Source organism: Bison bison, unplaced genomic scaffold, assembly GCF_000754665.1.
Source record: "Bison bison bison isolate TAMUID 2011002044 unplaced genomic scaffold, Bison_UMD1.0 scf7180017864221, whole genome shotgun sequence".
In the NCBI taxonomy this organism is placed as follows: domain Eukaryota; kingdom Metazoa; phylum Chordata; class Mammalia; order Artiodactyla; family Bovidae; genus Bison; species Bison bison.
This window is the reverse complement of record NW_011494793.1, coordinates 733,640-749,173: the sequence shown is the minus strand read 5'-3', so window position 1 is coordinate 749,173 and position 15,534 is coordinate 733,640. Positions and strand designations below refer to the sequence as shown.

Here is a 15,534-nt window from a genome sequence, read left to right as displayed (position 1 = left end):
CGAAGGATCCCCCGGACACCCAGCTTCCCCTGAGGGCCGCTGCCATCCCTGTCTCTCTTCCCCCGGGCCCGGGCCGGGGGCTGGTCGGGCAGCCCGGCAGCGCTCGGTACGTGAGGCCGAGGCTTTCGTGCGGCCTGGGCGAAGGGAGCAGATGGGAGCTGAGACTAGAGTTTTTCCCCCTCATCCACTCTAATTCTACGACCCTTGCTGTTCCTGACGGTGCTTCCCCGCCTCGCCCTTACCATAGGACCCGCGACCCCCGGGAAGCCCTCCCGGCGGGGGGGAGGGGAGGGGGAAAGGCTGTGAGCAACTGGTGTCCGGGGTAGGACTCGGGGAGCCCGTGCCGCCGGTGTCTCGGCCTTCTCGGTGATGAGGGAAGTCTTGTTTACCTTTCCTCCCGGTTGGAAGAACCTTTCTGGCTTCGAAGGGAGCCCCCCCGGCCTCCTTTACACCTAGCCGGGTGCCCAAGGCGCGTGGAGAGTCCCTTTCGGTTCTGAGAGTGGACTTGCCTTCGCTGGGTCTCTCTTGGGGTCGCTGCCGACGGAAGATAATCTTGTGGAGAGTGGGATTCTTCCTATTACCTTTCTGGGCCTAAGTACTCCTTGCGTCTCAGACCAAGGCAGAGCCCCGCTTTTTGGCAGTGAAGTAGAGGTGATTGTGTGCTCTCCCATTCCACCCAGAGCCCTTCTTCGTCTGCCCCCTACGTGGGGCCCTAGCCTGTTGGTTTGTGACCTAGACAGTCAGGGTTAACCCCAGGGTGTCGCTTTCTCAGGTGGTGCTCCACCGAGGCTGCTGTTTGTGGAGGGATCTCCCCTGCCCCCCACCGTGTGTGTTGGGAAAGAGTCATCATATTCTCATGTTTTCTCTGAGTGGTTGTCCGTGATAGGGGTCATTTTCCCTTGTGGCCAGAGTAAGTTCAGCAATGGCAAGATGTTGTAGCATCCAGGTATGAAGTGAGTCCCTGCATTTCCTGGGAGACCAGGAAGTGGCCATTGAAACCACTTTAATGTGCTGGGGATGGAAGAAATCATCTTTGGCTTGGCCAGGTAACTTAGGTTTCTGTCACTGTGGGGACTTTTGCTTTTCCTTTACATGAGTTTTGCGGATTACTTTTAGCAGTAGGTTTTAGCCAGCACTCTGGGAATTATTCATGGTTGGATTGTACAAATTTGGTAGAAAGAGAGGAGTTGTGATCTTTGTGAGACCGATTTCTGTATCATAAGTAATTCTGTCATTCCTGGTCTTCAGGCCCCATGAAGATAGACTTGGTGGTACTTGTCTTTAACAAATGTATACATTTTTGTTATGACTTTGGGGGTGGAGTAGGCACAAGCTATATAAAACCTTGCAGAATGTTTGCAGTAACTGGTGCTGCAGCAATTCCCAAGACTGAAAAATTAGAGGATAAAACAAGTGAAATGAAAAATGAGCCTTGGTGACTTTCACCTCAGAGTGTAATTTCTTGAATTCCATGTGCTTGTTTGCTTTCCAGAGATTCTGAATGGTTGCTGAGATATTAGCCCTGATCCTAATACCACCTAGGAGAGCTTTGGGATCAGGAGGCGCTTTAACAGGCAGTCACCATGTTGTAGATTAGGTGGGGCGGTGACCTCAGGGGTTCCACTGTTTTGTAAGACTCTAAAGGGTTCCTAGGAGAACAAGAGGAAGAGGGTCCAAGCCTATGGTTGTGTTACGTATCATGGAGTGCACATTTCACGTGGGTTATCTGGGATGACTTAGAGTCATACTGGTGTAAGTATAGTGGACGAAATCAGGGTATTGTCTCTGAATATGAGTGATGAGAAAGTGCCTCCTTTAAATGCTGCTGTTGTCAGTGATGTTCCTGAGTATTGTTACAAGCCGTTTGACAGGAGTGTGGCTTGGAGCAAACTCCACAGAGAAACTCTGAGCCGTGGAGGAATAGGTTGCTGGTAGAGATGGTGTGACCATATTTCTGCAGTTTCTCTTGATTGAACTGGGCTCAGGTGAGAGCTAGGTGGCTTCATCAAGGCATTGCCATCACACAGCTGCTCTTCTCTGCCTTAACCAAGTAGAAACTCCACTTCTGCATCGTTAGTTGACACATATTTAAGATGCTCCTGGAAAATAAAAATGGGGACACTGTTGAAGAGCCAACACTAAAATTAAACCTCTTCTGAGAGAAGCAATAGAGAATTGTGTCATTAATGCTTACCTTTATGGGCATGCAATTATGATAACAAACTTAACTTTTGCTTGAAAAGTCAATGTCAGGGAGCTGACCTAATATCCACAAGTATCTAAAAAGTTAGGGAAGTAACAAAGTAACATTTTCTGATCATCTCACTGACAAAGAGGGTTCTTAAGAGGAAACTTCTTTGCTCTAAATTCTAGCCTCTGGAGTACTTGAATATCTATAGCATCAGGCTTTGATTTAATAATTTTTGCCAACTCAGTAAAAAATTCTGTACACTCCTTTTCAAGAAGCAACTAAAAGTTGTTTAGAACAGTGAAAGCCTTACTCTTACCGTTGTATGGCAGCCCAGGGTGTTGAAAATCTTTCTGAAGTGCAGTGTGTGCCTTTGTTAATCTTGTTTTGTCATGGATAAAGTTGAGGAGGACTGTCTTCTTCCTGCCCAGAAATCGGAGTCAGTCCACTCAAGCATAGTCTCATCAGCAAGTGATTAGGTTCCTCATCAGCAAGTGATTAGATTCCCTTTTGTACTGGACACTCCTTATTTTGCTAAAGTTCGGGCTTTGTCTTCCAGAGGACAGCCTTCAGGAGGAGTTTGTTTCTCTGTCTGCTCTGTCTAGAGCAGAAGTGTTAGGCGTACTTTCTAAGTGCTGGTTAAACTACTGAACCCTAGACTCCTTCTTGGGTTCTCCAGCAGGAAATCTCAGGACTACATTTCTTCCTCAGTATTCTGCAGACTTCAGGTGCCAAGGGGAGATGACCAAGGGGCCTCTTCAGAGAGACACATGGAAAAGATCATTTTCCCACCTAGGAATTGGAAGGTGAGGATACCAGTGAGCTTCCTTGGGCTGTGGGTTCCTCATCCACAATCTGGGACTGGGGACTGGTGTGTTTGCCCCATAAAGCTCCTTCTAGATCCAGGTTCAGATTCTGGACCTGGGCATCAGACGCTAACGTGAATTGTTCGAGAAGTTTTGTCTTTTAATGCAGTATCTATTGTGTGAATTTTCTGAATAACAAATACTAACACACTTCTGCACAGAGATGTATGCTTTATCTGACTTTGTGCAACACTTCAGCAAAATCTCCTACTTTCTTCTAACAGCCTGTAAAGGGAGGTGGGGTGCGTGGCCAGTCTCCCCTTTCTGTGGGTGCAGAAGCCGACATCATGACAGTAGGTGCTGTTTAGTGTCTTCCATGGTCTGGAGAGGACAAAATGCCTTTGTTTCCTACTGACTTAATGTGAGGTGACTGCCCTAAAGTTAGGGACTTACCCAGAGTTATTAAGCGATAATGTTTCCAACTTTAAATGCACTGTAGTGATCTCAAATATGGAGAGACGGCTTCAGAAGAGGCCATGAGGGCAGTGTTCTTGAGCTGGTAAGAAAAGATGTGGGTGCCTCTTCTCTCCCACACAAGTTTATAAGAGATTACAACTTTACCTGTGATAGATCCAACAGGATGATGACATTAGACAACCTGTCCCGGAAACATCTGAAGGTTTCTGTCCGGGGAACAGAATCCTGGGCCAGACCACACTGTGATGTGGTAACTGCCAACTGATGTGGAACTTGTCGTGGGTCTGGTGTTCCAGCTTTCTTTTCTGCTTCAAGATTTCAGCACTTCTGGTGTTTTTATAAAACACCATTGATCCTGCAGAAAAGAGGAATCTTTTAAGTTCTAAAATGGAAGGCTGTTAGTTCCAATTCTCATTAATATATTAGAACATATGAAATCGAAACATGTGGACTCTTCCTGATCACGCCGGTGGCCCAGATTCAGTAGCCTTCCTGTCTTTGCTCTTTTTGTTGTGGCCAGGATGTGTGAGGACAGCAGGATGGCATTTTGTGGCTTTGGGAAGTGGACAGGTGACAGTGTTGGTTGTCATCAGGTTTAAGTCCTTGTTGTGACTTGCCCTCTTCCTCAGAAGAAGGTGGACTTTGCTTTCTGTCTTCATGGAGGTCCTCAGAGGTGGCTCTCATCAGGGGATGTTGTCCTGGCTGCAGGTCACAGAGGCCTGGAAGACAGTTCAGATCAGCTTAGGGGAGAGGCATTTGTCCTGATACAGATACAAACAGGCACAGGCACTGTGGCCATGTGGGCTCACAACACCGCTTTGAGTGGTGGGCCATGCCCTCCAAGGGGCCAGGCTTGGCGTTCTGTGAAGGAGGAGCGCTCTGCTCACTTTGCCTCAATTTGTCCATGTGTCTGTCTTCGCAGATGGAGTTCTGGGGAGTCCTGGTTTATCCAGAACTGATTTTAACCCGTCATGACCTCTCTGTGACTGCCTCCAGTGGTCTCCTGCCACCCCACCACTGTAAGCTGCTTTCTGGAAGCTGGGGGCTCTCTGTCTCTCAGCAGAAGTCGTGCTTTTTCTCTTTATTCCTGGTGGTGGCTGTCCTGAGTCTGCCTGGTGCCTGTGGGGCCCACATAGCTGGCTGTCAGGTTGGGTGCCTGAGTTTGTGGCTCAGTGGCTGGCTGCATAGGCAGTGCATTTTCAGTCCAGCCTTGTGAGTGGCCACACTTAGAACCCCCTTCTCCCACTGCTCCTTTTCATTCTCCAGACTGAGCAGGTGTTGACACAGGGATTCCATGAATTGGAGAGCATTTCCTGCATAAGGAGGGCCTACCAGTATTCCGCATGCTGGATTTAAAAGTACACTCCGAGTGAATTTCAGTTCTTGGGAGGCAGTACACCTACATTTCAATCATCAACTCGACTCACGCTGTTTATGGAGATATATGATAAAACTGGAAAAGGTGGATGAGCTGTGGAGTAAACACTTCTAGTGAGTGTTTATGGTGCTGGCTGTGGCGGGGGCAGACCTGGGGATACCCAGCCACTACCCTGCAGGGACCTGGAGCAGGCGTAGTGTGCGCATGGATGGTCTGGGATTGGGGCAGCCTCACAGGGCTACAGCTCTTAGATCCAAATGGAACAGTTCTTCATGTGTCTTATTCAGAGATGGTTCAGAATTCTCAAGAACGTAAAATGACTTTGTGGAATCATTTTTTCCTCCATCATTTATGTTTTCAGAAGGAAAAGGAAGTCATTTCTTGGTTTGTCTCTGACCTGAGGGGAATGGAGTGTTTGGAGGAATCACTGGCAAGTCATTGAACAGTTTACCCTCTCAGCAATGGGATAGGAAGAAGGCTGGTGAAGGGCCTGGAGGCTGGTTTACAGTATGGGTTTAGGTTGGCTCTGTGTGGCTTCTGGAGGCAAACTTAGGACTCGAAAGGCAGGAGTTCATGGGAGGTAGGTGCTGTTGGACTCGGGGGAGCTCTTCTTGATGATCATCAGACCTGGCTCAAGGGTCCAGGGCCAGGGTGCCAGGAGGGTGTCGCACAGGACTGGGCCCTTGGTCAGGACTCAGACTCTTGACCTGTGAGTTCCTGGAGGTTCTGTGATTATATATGGATCCTGTTAAAATGAAAGGTCATGTCAGATGTGTCCCAGCCAGGTGGGTGGGGTTAAAAGCCTTCAAATGCTCCTGGGACTGCAACAGAGTTTCCTGGAAATTCGTCCATTGGCGACTATAAAACGAAGAGCTGCCATTTACTAGCACTTACTGTGTGCCAGGGATGTGTAGTGTGCTTTGCATCCTGGGTGGTTCTCTGAACCACTCTTACACAAGGATGCTCCATCTTCATTTTAGGGAAGAGCAGAGGTTGAGGGCAGAGAAGGCAATGGCACCCCACTCCAGTAGGCGGCAGTCCATGGGGTCATACAGAGTCAGACACGACTGAGCGACTTCACTTTCACTTTTCACTTTCATACATTGGAGAAGGAAATAACCCACTCCAGTGTTCTTGCCTGGAGAATCCCAGGGACGGGGAAGCCTGGTGGGCTGCTGTCTGTGGGTTCGCACAGAGTTGGACACGACTGAAGTGACTTAGCAGCAGCAGAGGTTGAGGGATCTTTCCAGTGTCACAGAGGTGGATATGGGAAAGCTCGATGCCCAAACTCAGTGCTGGTTGGCTCCAAAGCCAGTGGGCCTAACAACCTGTTACATAAGCAGTGCCCAGAATGAAAGTTGAAGTCCAGTGCATCTTCTGAGGTTTACCTTAAATGTGAAGTGTTTTTAAACGTTAAGCTTTGCCTTTCCATTTTCTTCCCAGTTCCTACAACCTTTCCCCCCTAAAAATCTTCTGGCCTACTGGCTCCTAACCTTTTGGGATATCAAGTTCCATTTTTATGATCAGAAACATTCAGGAACGTCCACTGATGCCATCAGTACACTGATCAGGTGTACTGTTTTGTTTTGTTTTAAAAAAATTCAAGGACAGAAGCTGCTCCTAATCCAGTAATGTTTTGAAGTAAAGTTATAGCTTGTCATCAAGACAGCATCTACGGAAACCTACAAGCTGACTCCCTGTTTGTGTGTGGCACATTGGATCGGACCCTTTGCACTGCCTCTGGCTGGGGCCTCCTGTCATCCCTACCTCTTCCCTTTTCCAGAAACCTTTCCCACTTTAATCCAAGACAGTCTCCTTCAGGCACCTAACAGAACTTAAAAATTCTACATTCCTGCTGAGACTAGATCTGTTCCCATGGGATGGCAAGTTCCTTGGTAACAGAGCCAGAGTTATTCCCCAAGTATCCATAAAGAACTTCTTCAGTGAGTGGGTGCTCAGATGCTTGATGATGTTCTTGTGAAAGGGCTGGTCTTCAGAGCCAGCTGTCAGCATTTACTGAGTAGGTGCAGGTTGCCAGTACTTAACACATTTAACCTGTACAGCAATACAGCAACCTGGTGAGGCAGGTACCAGTGTAGAAACTGGGGCTCCGTGGACACAGTGCTAGAAGGGATGGCTCGGGTTGGAACCTCCCCACTTGGTCCTCACCCATCTGCTGCTGCCTCCCATGTCACTTGGGAGAGGGCAGTGGATACAGGGCAGGCAGTCCACTCTCCTGCCTAGATTTGGATCCTTAGGCTGGATTCTTCTGTGCAGCATTTTTATGCTTATTCAGCAGGAAAGTTGTACCTGAATACTCTGCTTTCTCTTGAATCAGCTGAGAAAAAGCTGATTTTCACTTTTTGTTTCTTGGCTGGCATTTTTCACCCCTGATAGAGAAGGTGGCTCTCGATCTTAGATCCCTGTCTATATGTGATCCCTAGAGACACTGATCAAATGCCACCTAGAGACTCTTTGGCCTTTTTTGATCATTGACATTGACAAACCAAACCCTTTCTGGACACCCCCACCCCCTACCCTCACAGATTTCATTCTTCAGGGCCAGAAAGTGGGTGATGCTTTTTCCAGGCCACACTTCATGGTAGGCCAGCCTGGTGGCTGCTATGGAGACTCTAGTCCACTTGTCCACTGTGTGCAAAGTGATTTTGTAGGTGGCTGGCCCTAGTTCTGTGCCCGGGGGGTTCTGTGGTGGAGTCAGGAGAGTTACTGATGGAAAATTCAGCTGCACGTGACCATGGCTCACACCGAGAGGCCATTGGTGGCCTGGCTGTCCTCTTCCAGGTGCCAGTGGCCCCGCTCTCCTGCTTGTACCTTCAGCTGCGTCCCCTACACACTCCCCGGTCACAGTTGGCTCTGCAGAGCACCTGGCCTGCTAAGCTGGCCTTGGCTCTCCTGGCACACACCTGCGGGCTGGGGTTCCCTTGTCCCTACGATGCCTTACTTGGATATCCCCCCTCCCCTATTCCCGCTTAGCTCTCTGGACCCCTCTGCCATCAGGTCCCTGGTCCAGCTTGGGGTGAGTGGTGGGCTGGTGGCCACAGGGTGATCCCCAACATAGCTATCTGTGTCCTTAAGGCCAGTCCTTCTTGAAAGCCATTTCCAGTGAACACGTCCCAGCTTTTTTTTTTTTTTTTACCCCCTTGGTGTGCCTTGGGATCTGTGCCAGGCAGATAGTTGGCAAGCCAGCTTTTTAGTGCTGTGGGGGGGAGGGGGGTGAGTGACACTGATGTGGAGGTATGTAAAATGGGAACAATGGTTTCTGCTAATTACTTCACATTGTTTCCTTCAAGCATTCAGTTAGATAGTTGCAGGCAAAGCACCTTTATGACTTCTGCATTGGCTTGTGTTGCACAGAGGCCCAGAAGTGGATTTCTTCTCAGGTGACACCCTGGCTTTACTCCATCTCTCTGTTTTGTTTTTGGTTGTGTTGCCTTTGCACAGTGGGTATCGTCTCCCCAGCCCCTGTAGCTTTGGGAATCACTCTTACCGACCATCATCCAGGGCAGAAGAGGAAGGTACCTCTTCCCCAGAAGGCCGAGCAGACGTTTTCTGGTCCTTTGATTGAATTTGTCTGGACTTTGATTGAATTAGCAGACTGTGTTGATTGGTTCACCCCTAAATCAGGACATGGTGGACTGACCCAGAGTAGAGGAGGTGTCCCCAAGAAACATTAGGGCACTGTTCATGGGAGAATAGGGTGGGAGTTGCCTGGTAGTGACCCTGGGTGATGCCTTTGAGGTGCTGCTTTCGTCACCTCTTTAAATTAAAATTTTGATATGATCGCGCCTTCAAGTAGTTGAGTGTTCTGCTGGGCCCGGGATTGGGTCCAGGTAACAGAATGGACATAACTGAAATATGAATTCTGGAGTAAGCAACGGGTGGTTTGCATGGCGTCAGATCGCAGCATGGGGTTCTAAGTACCCCTTTGTTCTGGCTGAACTGCAGACTCTGATTTGCCTGCAGTCACACTTGGGTGCCTTGTATTAGCGCAGGTGCCTGGTTGCAGCTTCTGGCCCCATCCTGGGCTAAGGAGCCCTCTGGGAGTCCAGGGGAGCCTCAGCACGGTCCTGCTTGAGCTGTGTCCCGCACGCCGTCACCTCTCCTGCCTGCGTGGGGCTGGGTGGGAGGAAGCGGTGCCTATGGCCAAGCAGCAGCCGAGCTCTCCAGCCTTGTGTTCTCTCAGGCTCAGCATGGATGGCTCCTGGGAGGTCTGGTCACAGCTGATTGTTGTGTCCATTTCCTCTTAACTGTCCCCTTCCCTTGCTTAACAGAAGCTGGTACCTGCTTGCATTTCAGAGTTTGGTTTCTTTCACTTAGGTTAGCTGAGATAGAGCGGGTCAGGTGATCTTTCACGGCCCTTCATTTTCCCCTTCCTATGTGTCTGGGGAGCTCTGACAAGCACCCAAAGTTGGTGATGTCTGCTCCCCCTTGGCTGGATGCTGGCATCTGGGCAGTGGCAAATGTGGGCCACGTGTTAAGATTGAGGTGTGTCTGGGGGCAGAGAGGTTTGTGAATGGACATTTCCCTTTCGCTTCTATTTTAAAGGAGCTTCTTATTCTTAAGCATTTAAAGTTCTCCCTTTGAAGGCTGGTCAGCAAGCCAAAGCTGCTGCTGCTGCATGCAGGAGCTTCACTTCTCACCATCACCCTCCTTAATGAGGTGAGCTCATCCTGCATTTGTTTGTAAGGTTTCTCCTTGCACCACTGAGTCAAAATATTGTTTGGGATTAAAATTGGAGTGGGAGCACTGAGAGGGAAACTGTTCTGTTTTTTTGTCCTCGACACCACGTGCATCTGTGTGTTATGTGGATAGACTTGTTCCACGTGGTGGGAAACGTAGTAGCTCTGGGATTAGAACTGTTGAAGGCTTGGACAAGGATGGATTCGCTTTCAGCTTGAAAACTCCTGGAGACTTAACTCTGGCTTGGCTTGGGGGTGGGGTGAAAATGGTAATGTCCACAGGAAGTCGGGGAGGAGCTTGCAGAAGCAGCAGCTCTGCTGTGCAGACAGAAGCCGCAGGTGTCCCTTGACTGCTGTAGCCCTCCCGTGTGGCAGGGCAGAGACAGTGAGACACTGGTCTGGACCAGGAGGTAGGGGCTGTCTTTGGGTTGCTGGTGGACCTGCTTGTTGGCCCCCCTCAGAGTTAGGGGAGTAAGCGTCTGCCTTTTGCCCTGGGGATGATGCTCCTTTGTCAGGAGTGTAGTCGGCATGGTTTTCTGTCCTGTCGGTGGTGGGCGCCCCCAAGTCAGGAAATAGGAAGTGGCATCATCTGCTTTGTGAGATGAGCTGGCCTTGGGCATGAGGACGCATTACTGACACTTGTCACTTGAGGCCGTCTCCCTGGGTGTTATGCTGTCCTTAGTGACCCACCGCAGGCTCAGTGCTGAATGCAGCTGCTTGGGAACTCAGGAAGCCTGAGGACTAACGCTAGAAGTTGCTGTGGTTGGGCCCCTGAACTGTACTGCACTGGCCTTTCTGCTCTCTCCAGACCTCCTTGTACCTCATTGTACCACCTTGCCTTCGAATATTTGACTTTGCTTTGAGGACCCCTGTCTGGCCTTTAAGACTTTCTGCAGATGTCTCACCATGGTTTCCGGTGAGCCCTGGGCACTTGCAGGCCAGCCAGCTACTGCCCTCGGCATGCTGTGCTGTTGGTTGGTGGTGCCACAATCGATTGCTCTGCTGGCTGCCTCCCCTGGTCGCCCCATTCCTGTGAATGGGACCTTAGGGAGATGTAGCCTCTTCCCAGCCAGTCTTCTGCATCCAGCTCTTGTGTGTGCCAGCCCCAGAGTGAGTGTTCAAAAACAGACTGGGATGTTTCACTCTCTCTGTTGGGGCCATGTGGCTGACTGGGTAGCGTGGGAGCTCTGTAGATGACATAGTGAAGAAGGCAGTCTTTCTCCAGGTGGAAAACTTGGGCTTTAGAGTTGGGCAGAACTGAGATGGCACTGTGACTCTGCTGTTCACCATGTAGTTTTGGATGAAGTTAGGTTTGCAGCCTTAGTTTTCCTTGGAGGATGTGCTAGTGGGACATCCTCTGCTGAGAGTGGGCTGTGGTCCCTGGCCTGAAGCATCCTGGGTCTTGATGTGTGGGTGGTAGCTGACAGTTCACAGACTTGTCGGTGGGCAGCTCACCCAGGTTCCATCCCTTGGTGGACGTCCTTAGGGTGCTTGGTGATTGAGGTCTAGCCAGTCATGGGGCTACATCTTTCCTGGCCAATGATTGGTTCAGGGACGGACCTGTGACCATTTGAAAGTTTTAATGCTTTGCTGGGGTACTTGGGGGAGACTTAAATGGGAAGGATGTGAACAGGTTGCTGCTAGGGTCTGCTGCGTGAGGACAGCCTGCCCAGGAGTAAGACTGGCCCAGAGGGATGGGGAGGAATAAGTTGCCGGGGCTCAGTTGGCCCTAGGTGAGTTGGTGGCGTCTTTTCTTGGTGAAGTCCATTTATTTGATCTGACCTTTCTGTCACTTGCAACCAAGAGAGCCAGCTGAGCACAGTGTCTGGTCTCTGGCCTCCTCTCTCCTGCCCTGCTCCAGCCTCTCTCAGCTGCTTGTCAGCTCCTGACCTGCTGTTGCACCCCCACCTGGATAGTCTGCCCTCCATTCTCTTTCCTTCCTACCTGCTTCTCTGGGCTCAAGGTGCGGCTTTCCTCCCACAGCAAGGCCCTTGCCAGCTGTCCAAGGAGCACTGTCTTCTCTTCCTGGCACCCTGGTCTGATCTTGCCCACCTTTAACCTGTCTGGCGTGCCTGTGTCCCCTTCTGCTTTGGTCCCTTTCTTGCTGTTGCATATAGTTAATTCTTTTAGGGCCAATGACCAGCTTACTGTGGGTCCATCTCTGATTTCAAGCTGTGGGTGAGCACAAGCATTGCCTAATCTGGCAGCACCAAGCTGGGTTCAGGGTAGAAAGAGTTCAGGTTTGGTGGGGACTGGGCAGGGCAGCTGCTTGGCTCACAAGCATTGGGGTTGGGGTGGCTGGTTCCCCAAAGGGCAGCCCTCTCCTTTGACTGTTTGGCCCTCTCCAGACCTCAGCTGTTTGGGGTCCTCCTATGGTGCGTCAGTTCCCTTCTAGCCATAGTGGCATGGTCAGCACTCAGGCATTGAGTGTGTCTTGTGTGTGCCGCTCAGTTTTAGGGAGTCTGGAGATTCTAGAGGCTGGAAACAGGACAGGCGAGAAGGTGGGCAGTTTTGGTCTGGCAGCACTTGCCTAGCCTCTTCTGTGGTGTGATGATCCCTCAGTCCCAGCACCAACCCCCCACCCAGGAGTGCGCATACCTCCTCTCTCCTTTGGGCCACCTGGACTCCCCCTGGAAGAGGGTTCTGAACCCTGAAGCCCTGCTGTGCTGTAAGAGCAGTGGCTCCAGGTCCTCCTCAGTTGCTTCTGCCGGAGTGGCCTCAGGGTGAATCACCTAAAGCCTCTGGGCCTCAGTCTCTCTACCTGTGATGTGTGGCTGTTGTGCCATCACCTGGCGGTGTTGTCCTGAGGGGTTGAGTGTGTTAGGTGCTTGGTGCAATGTCTGACTTGGGCTTAGTCACCTAGAGGAGAGCGGGAGCTGCTGCTGTTTCTGTGGTAAAGATGAGGAAAAGAGTGAGGGAGCCTGTTCTTACCTGAGGCCTTGCAGCTGGAAGGAGCAGAGAGCGGATTTTTCATTCTATTAGTGGGTAATAGACCTGCAGGTGGAGTCAGCCTGGAGGGACTGAATCTCAGTCAGTCTAGTAAGCAACCCTACTTAACAAATCCAAGTGTTCAGTGTCTTTTGATGTCATCTTTTAAGGGTTGTATGTTTGTAAGGACTTTATCTTTGGACTATAACAGAAGCAGGACAGTAGCAACTCATTGTACGCTCACTCTGTGATAGATAGTATCCCGTCTAACAGATGAGACTCAGGCTTAGCCAGGGTAAGTAGCTGGCCACCGCACAACTGACCTCAGAGCCTCTGCGAGGAGGGGAGGCGACAGTGAGAATCCCTGTGGAGCTCTTTGCTTCCTGGCAGAGCACTGGTGCTGATGGAGATGGTCTCTGCTTGCCCGTGCATGTGGCAACCCCAGCCACATGTGCCTCGGGAGCACCTGCCTGATGTGGGTTTAATTTTAATGCCTACCTCAGTTGGCCAGTGCGCTTCTGGGCCTCATCCCTTGTGCTTTGGGTAAGAACTGAGGCCTTTGCTGTGTTTTTCCACATGGGGCATGGGGTAGCTTAAGGGTGCAGAGCACAGCCCCCGTCCCCTCCTAGCAACCCCCACCCCCTCGCACCTCCTGGTTTTTCTGGTATCTCTGGGCCCTCTGAGCCGTGTCAGTGCCATTCATGAGGTCTTGTCTTTTGGAGAAGAAAGCCTTCTTCCCTTTTCTTAACTACAGGTTGATGGGTGCAAAATTGTCTGAGCCTCCCGCCAAATGAAAAAGACGAATGGATGGGCAGATAGAAAGAAAAGTATTTCCTATGCAGGGGTTTTGGAGGTAGACCTGGGTTCAAATCTATATAGCTCTGTTTCTGCGGTGCTTGTCTCTGGGCAAATCGCAGCAGATACTGCGGACAGTCTGTCAGACTTGCTGTCCTCTTGTAAAGTGAAGACAGACCCTGCCCGCCAAAGGGTAAGTAACGCCCAAGGGAGTCGCTGGGTACATCGGAGACACTGAACACAGGCAAGTACATGCCCCCACCCCTGCTTTTCTTGACGGGTGGGGCTGGGGCCAGTTTTCCTCCTGGATGAGTTTGTAGATATTTAACTTTGGTTTTCACAGATGGTATTTTTTCCCAAAGATAGTCTTCGTTTTAGTGTGAGCAGTTACCAGACAACATTGCATAATTTTGCACATTTCTGAAAGCTCCCTGGGGGGAAGTGGGAAGAAATTGGTTGTAGAACAAAATCTCAGGCTTGTAGACGGAAAGACACACTTCTTTAGAAGAAGTGCTAGGGTTGGAACTCCCAACCGGACTTATCACCTGCCTGAACTTCTCCGAATCCCTCTATATTGCAGTGCAGACCAGGGGAGGGAAGGGATCAAAATACAGATTTCTGTGTGTGAAATCGCCTAATTTACTAAGCAGTGTTCTTTAAATGTGGAGAACTTACTCAGAGCTAACAGTCACAACCTCCCAGAGACATTACCAGATAGGGAAATACTAATGTGATGAATAACTGAGAAATGCATACCTTATACTCAAATATGTAGGTAAAATGGCATTGGCAGGTAAGCAAGACTGGGCGTTAAACCGTCCTGTTGCTATTTTACATCTCCTACTCTCCCCCCTCATCCCACCCAGCCCCGCTGGCAGGACCCAGGAAAACTTTATACTTCTTCCTTTTGAGAAATACTTACTGACAGGAGGTGTAGCTTTGGTCATGTCCTTTGATCTAGACATTTTTTAACTCTTGGAAATTTATTTACAGATACATGATCATTTTTAATAACAATGTTAGTGAATATATTTATCCAATAGTAATTGTTAGTATCATTAATTAAATGGCATGGGAGAGGCTTAGGAAACATGGTGCATCCACTGAGTCAGACAGCAGAGAGCTGTGGAAATTGACCCTGAAGATGGCAGGGAAGTGGACACGCTTTGTCGTGATGAAGAAAAGGGGCTTTTTTTTTTTTTCTTGGTCAGCATCGCACAACTAGGAAAGGCACAAAAACTAGAACTTAGGGTAAAATGGGAGGCATTTGTCTTGGGGCAATAGGAATGGTTTTGTTTTTGCTTTTCCTATTGTTTTTTTCAATTAAACAGTTAAAAAAAAAAGAAGAAGAAGAAAAAGTAGATTGATTTAGCCTGAAGAGTACTTAAACTATTGAGAGCAGTCAAGATGTGGAGTGGATCATGGGGCCTCTGTGTACTGCAACCAGCGGCGAGAAGAGGGTTATTTTCTTCTCTCGTGCCTTTTTGGAAGGTTCAGAACAGGAGTGTGCAGCTCCTTACCCCAGTCAAGCCCACCCATCATGCTTTTCATGCTCTCAGAGCACAGGAGTCCAGCCCACCAGGACAGAGAAGACGTGTATGAAGTTTTCCTCATTGCAGTCAGTGCCGCAGTAGCTGTGGCTCTGTTCAAGTCCTGGGGTCATCTGTGCGCCACGCTTTTCTCTACCTTAATGCACCCAATCCACCTGCAAATCCTACAGATGACTTTGGTAACTCTACTACCAAAATGTATATTCTCCTTTCATCATCTTTTCTCTGTCTTGCCCCTTCCAAACTGATATCAGATCACACCATTGGCTTAAGATCCTCTGTGATTAGAACAGGCATCCCCTTTCCTATTGTCATGAAGAATTGATGCTTTTGAGTTGTGGTGCTGGAGAAGACTCTTGAGAGTCCCTTGGACAGCAGGGAGATCAAACCAATCAACGATGAATTTCAGTGGAAGGACTGATGCTGAAGCGCCAACACTTTGGCTACTTGATGCCAAGAGCTGACTCATTGAAAAAGACCCTGATGCTGGAAAAGATTGCGGGCTGGAGGAGAAGCGGGCGACAGAGGGTGAGATGTACGCCCTACAGAGGCGTAGATAAGTACACCATAGATAGCATCACCGACTCAATGGACATGAATCTAAGCAAACTCCGGGAGATAGCGAAGGACAGGGTAGCCTGGTGTGCTGCAGTCCAGGGAGTTGCAAAGGGTTGGACACGACTTAGCGACTGAACAATAACAATGACAGGTG

General features: G+C 49.7%; 1 protein-coding gene across 1 annotated transcript in view; it reads left to right on the top strand.

Moving 5' to 3' along the window:
- MED26 (mediator complex subunit 26) overlaps positions 1-15,534 on the top strand; it is a 39,909-nt gene that overhangs the window by 492 nt on the left and 23,883 nt on the right. The window lies entirely within an intron of this gene.